General features: G+C 40.6%; 1 long non-coding RNA gene across 1 annotated transcript in view; it reads right to left on the bottom strand.

Annotated features, from left to right (window-relative positions):
- Positions 1 to 848: 848 nt before the first annotated feature.
- LOC131504650 (uncharacterized) overlaps positions 849 to 6,000 on the bottom strand; it is a 67,836-nt gene continuing 62,684 nt past the window's right edge. Inside the window, exon 2 of the long non-coding RNA XR_009258089.1 lies at positions 849 to 985. This is a non-coding gene — a long non-coding RNA (uncharacterized LOC131504650). The remainder of the gene's footprint in view (positions 986 to 6,000) is intronic.

Raw genomic sequence — 6,000 nt, 5'->3', positions numbered from 1 at the left:
AGGGAAGCAACCAGAGGACAAGGAAGAAAACGATTTTTTAGAAAAAACGAGTGTAGCATACAATTACTTAAGTTTGTTAAATTACTCACTAGCCTTGGCCAAAACATCCTTTAATAAAGCAATTATTTTAATCAGAATTTTGTTTGAAGGCTTCTGTGTACCAATCAAACAAAAAATGTTCCTCATTGGGCCTGAGAAATATTAATTCCTTTTACCTTCCAAAGCATCTCTCAAATGAATAATTTTGTTCAAGTTCAAACATTCCCCACAGTGGCCACTGAAAGCCTAAATCATCTTTGGTGAAGTTACATCATGTAGAGAGATAATTGAAAAAATTAGGATTCTAATGAGAGTACCTATAAGACAGTTTTTCCCAAGACTTGGAGAGGATTTATATTTAAACAACCCCATGAGAGCTGGCAATAGTCAGTTGAAATTGGTGCTTGTGCACTTTGTGTCTCAGTGCCCCAATCTGACAGTTGGTAGCCTCCAAATACAGACAGCACACCCCAGAAGGTAGAAAAAGAGAAAACAGTCTCTGGATCAAAGCTAAGTTCTTAGGACAAAATATTTAGATGGAAGGAGAACCTTACTCATGGGTGACCCACAGCAAAGTTTGTATGGATGCTGGTCTGGTAAGAACCACAAACTCACCAGGGTGGCTCAGACAAGAGGCTTACAAGGCCTATGCAAAAGCACAAACCAGAGCAAAGGGGTAGAAAGGAATGGCCTGATTCCACCAAGAATGCTAACCAAATGAGAACTAATAACAAAACCCAATTACTAAACTGAGAATAGATATCCAAGAACCTCAACCCAAGAGTATGAAGTTCAGACCCAGTGTTCACTTACCACATAAGACCCTGAGTCTGTAAGCTGTGAGCAGCAAGGCACAAGGGGCCTCTCTGGATGCTGTACCTGCTTGAAGCCTGGGGTCCATGTGATGAGCAGTGCAGACTACAGCTCAGTGGTACCTCCAGAAAAACTGGAAATAAACAAAAACCACCAAAATGAGAACAAACAGAGTCTATTTATTAAGAGTTTGCTGCTGTAGCAAGGAATTAGTTGCTGTCACTAACGTTTGGTAGAGATTCAAAGGCAGGCAGGCAGAGTAGTGGGAAATCTTTTCAGAAGGAAAAATGGGAAGGTTTTGGGCATGCTTTAATTGGAGGTTGTTGATGTGGGGAAGCTGGAGTCAGGCTAATAGAAGAAAGGTACCTTATGTGATCAGTTTGAGGAGCACTTGATTTTCTCTGCTTGGTTCTGAGTTGAAGTAAGAGCACAGAATAGGGAAGTTGGCAGTCACTGACCAAATCCAGTTGCTTGTTGCAGAGGCTGTAGGTCAGCGTTCTATTGTCATATACGGTCTGACCATTGTCTATTCACATAATCCGTCTCTTGACCTTTAAAATTTTCTGTTTCATTTTCCTTTAATTGTCCTTGCTCTTTGTATTTATAACTGCAAACGTTTGGCACAATCTAAATATCTAACACTAGGTGATTATTGGTGGCTATTAAATTTGTACCATTTAATCCCCTAATGTTGGCCATTTAGAATTCCTGGGCACCAGTTCCAAGTGGAAAGAGAGATGAGGATGCAGATTCTTCAGGCTTTTAAATAGGCCACTCCAGCTTAAGTCAGTTCTAGTCCAGGACTGACTGGGTCTTCAGCAACACAGGCCAATGGAAAAGCAAGGTAGATAGAAATTAACTGTATGGGGATAGGGTATAATAAATGACAGCAGTCACTACTATTTTTAAGTCATTGAATCCTCACAAAGTCCCCTCAAAAATGCATTTTTAATCTCCATTTTACAGATGAGGAAATTGAAACAGAGAGGCTAAGTAATTTACCCTACAGGGGCAACTAGTAAGCAGCAAAGCAGTATTCAAGCCCGGGCTGGACACACTCTTAAGGACTATGGTTTTAGCTGACTTAATGAGGGAAACTATGCCTGTGAGCAACCAGAGCTGGACTCTGTAATGGTTAAGACAACTGGATGTGGAGTCATCCAGATCTGAGTAAAATCCCAGCTCTAGCACATACTGGCACTGGGACCTTTAGCACATTCATTAACTTATCTGAGCTTTGAGTTTCTCATCTGAAAAATGGAGAGAATATAGCCAGAGCCAGATGAAATCTACCAAGCCTTCCAAGCAGCTGTATGTAATGCATCAAAACATTATTGAAGATGAAATGAAGTAGGGAAAAGTATTTTCCAGAACTTCTTTCACAAAAATAGAATATGTAGCTAGGGGAATATTTTATTTTTTTTTATTCTGTCTTTCTTTCTAATATGAAATTTATTGTCAAATTGGTTTTGATACAACACCCAGTGCTCATCCCAACAGGTGCCCTCCTCATGCCCATCACCCACTTTCCCGTCTCTCCCACCCCACATCAACCCTCAGTTTATTCTCAGTCTTTAAGAGTCTCTTACGGTTTGGCTCCCTCCCTAACTTTGTTTTTCCCCTCTCCCTCCCCCATGGTCTTCTGTTAAGTTTCTCAGGATCCACATAAGAGTGAAAACATATGGGAGGAATATTTTAATCAATTGCTGGTGATGTGGGAGCAATATTAAAAAAATAGTTGCTAAACCACCTACTAAGGAGTGGTATGTCTGATTAACAGTTGGGCTTTATGAAATCTTGGGCCAGAGTGCAACTGTTCTGCAAAAGAGAAGAATGGCTGGCTGGCCAACAGGAATCCTCTTTTTCTACTTCCCCTACACTACCCTCAGCCTCTCTGTAAGAGCTAGAAATTTAAAGATGATCAATGTGAAAGAGCACAAATTATTCAGCTGCCATGATGCCCATGTGCCTTGACCTAGACCAGCTAAGCCTTAACTTGTAGAAATTTTATGAAGATTAAGTGATATTAGGCACAACCACATGCTTGCCAATATTTAACTGGTTTGACCTACAAAAATGGTAATATGGTATGGTTCAACCCATACAAAGTATTGTGAATACTTTCACCCAGGACTTTGTCTGAAGTAAATCCTTGATGAGTAGTAACTAGTCTTATTATCACTTGTTAAGAAGAGGCCAGCTTACTTAGACCTGTTTCTGTCAGGCAGAATTTTAGGTCAATCTAAGGGATGGGGAATTCTCAAATTATGGTGAATCCTGGCATCATGGTTTGGAACATTAGTGTGTTTGTAGCAGAATGTCTGCCCATCAGGTGTCTGGCACAAGACACAGCTCCCAGAAGGGAGTCCTAGCAAGAGTGAGGCTATATTGTTGGAGTTTCCTAACCAGCAGACTGTGAGGGCTGAGTCTACATTTCATCAGGATATAGTAATGCACACAAGGACAGTGAAGCAAAAGCCCAGGCCTTGCACAAAGCCAGTCTAAAGGGGAAAGGGAGGAATCGAAGAGTAATTGTTTGGTTTCTTCTTCTGTTGTCAATCCCAAAATATTTTCCATGGTAAAACAGTTTGGGTGTAAGTTTCAAGGAAAGAAGTTATGAGATCAGAGAACTTCACCCCTACGTTGAAGATGTACAATGCACTTTCATCCAATGATCTTTATTGGACAAACATTTGTTCAAGGCTAATAGATGTACATTAGAGGCCCAAAGAATCTTCTCATAAAGATGTTTAATTTTGTTAAATCTGTATTTCTCAAATATTTAACAACATAACTTTTATTCTTCATAAAATGCTTAACGTTCAGTGGAACCTAACTTTTCAAAAGATGCTTTAGGAAATGTTTCCCTGGATGATAAATTTCCTAAATGGATATTCTGTGCACTTAGCTCAACTTCTTAACTTCTGTACTAGCTGGGATAGAGTTGAATTTAATAAAGGTTTTTTTTTTTGAATTTAATATGCATAACTAAAAGTATCAACCAAATTATTTCTCACATACCTTTCAACATCTATGGTTCTGTGATTCATAGAGGTACCTAAGAATATATAAGAAATGACCATCACCAGTACCAAGGAGACAATGATTAATAAGGACACTCTGGTTTTTTCTTTAGTTCAAATAAATGTTTTGCCTTTGACCAAAGAATCAAAGGAAGTTCTGAGTAAAATAAAGAAGGTCAAGGAGAGCTTCCCGGAGAAGGTAAGCTTTGAAGACACCAGTGTAAGCATTGACAGAGATGATGAGGGCCTAGAATGATAAGGCTGTAAACAAAAAAAACAAAAAAAAAAAAAAAAAGGAAAGACAGGTGTATTAAGATTGTTCTGATTGTTTTTATTTTTTAAATGGCTTTAAAGTCTTTGAGATTCCTTCTATCAAGTAGTTGGGTCTGTGTCCCCTTTACTTGATTGCTTCTACCAACAGGGTATGTCAGAAATGATATTATGTGACCTCAGAGTCTAGGTCATAAATGGTCATGCAGCTTCACCTGTTGTCTTTGAATACTTATTCTCCCAATGCTTCTCCCTGAGCCACTCTTTCTTAAAACCCAGCCACAGGGGCGCCTGGGTGGCGCAGTCGGTTAAGCGTCCGACTTCAGCCAGGTCACGATCTCGCGGTCCGTGAGTTCGAGCCCCGCGTCAGGCTCTGGGCTGATGGCTCGGAGCCTGGAGCCTGTTTCCGATTCTGTGTCTCCCTCTCTCTCTGCCCCTCCCCCGTTCATGCTCTGTCTCTCTCTGTCCCAAAAATAAAAAAAAAAAAAAAAAAAAAAAAAACCCAGCCACAATTCTCTGAAGAGATTCAGCTACCTGAAGAGGCCACACACTGCTACTCCAAGCAACAGTTTCAGGTGAGCCCAGCCTTGGGGTCATCCCAGCCCAGGTGCCAGTGATGTGCATGAAGGAGCCATCTCAGTGTTGGGATCTTCAGCCCCCTTGGTAGTCCCAGCTTTTGAGCTATTTGAATCACCCCATCTATTCAAGTCTTATCAGCTGAGCCTTCAAACATTATGGAGCAGAGAGACACTGTTCCCCTGGTACCTTGTCTGAATTCCCGACCCACATAATCCAGGATGCAGTCCACAGTTTAGATCACTAAATTTGGAGGTTGTTTTTTTATGCCATAATAGATAACTGGAAAAATCATGATGGCTACAAGTGCAAAACTCCAACCAAATTAGTGTAAGCAAAAAAGGAGAATCTATTGAGCCAATGAATCTGGAAAAATCAAGGGCTGAAGTTGGCCTCAAGGACAATGGTCCAGGAACTGATGTTACCAGAACTCTCCCCACTTGTTGCCTCTAATTATCTCTCCATATTAGCAGGAAAGAAAACTGTTCCCTCCCAGGGTCGGTTTTCATTTAAACTTCAAGGGAAAGACATTGGCCCAGTTGGACACTGTGCACTTTGCTAGGTTAATAACTACAGCTAAAGGATTGGAGGTCTAGGAATGACCTAATCCAGGAGCTAGTTTCTCTGGCCAAGGGCAGGATCTATGATAAGCAACCTCAACCAGAACATTATTAGAGCAAGAAAATTTACCCCAAAAGACATGGCTATTCTCAAGAGACAAAGCAATCTGTATGTATTAGAGTGGCTTAAAATATTATTTCAGGGGCACTTTCTGAGGCAGAGTAGCTCCATTTATCCACAGAAAGAGTGAGGTGTGAGATGAGAAATTCGCCCCAGCTGAAGATGGGCAAAAAAAATATTAAGCCCCCAAAAGACTTGGAAGAGTATGCTTTGCCAATACCCACTAGATATTTTTAAAAAACATGTGGTACATACTTTCACACTGGCCACTTCACTGAACCCTTACAACCACCCTAGGAGGCAGGTAATGTTAATCCCCTGTTACGAGTAAAGAAAACATAACTCAGATTATTAGAATTACTTGCCCAAGGTCATATACTTCTAGGGGTTACAATACATACACAGCCCAGGCTTCAGTCTCCAAATCCAGAACGCCACATACAATTCATATTAAGAGCACTGAAACCCCTGGACAGGGTGTTATTCACCTAGATCAAGAAAAAAACTTTAAATTTGTGTACACGAAATCTAAACACAAATATCCCAAAGTCCTGGTTGTTCGGATATAAATAAGGCAACAGGGAGTCAGGTCTTGAGA

Source organism: Neofelis nebulosa, chromosome 2 (assembly GCF_028018385.1).
Source record: "Neofelis nebulosa isolate mNeoNeb1 chromosome 2, mNeoNeb1.pri, whole genome shotgun sequence".
Lineage (NCBI taxonomy): Eukaryota > Metazoa > Chordata > Mammalia > Carnivora > Felidae > Neofelis > Neofelis nebulosa.
The sequence above is the reverse complement of the archived record's forward strand: the minus strand, read 5'-3'. Positions and strand labels throughout refer to the sequence as shown.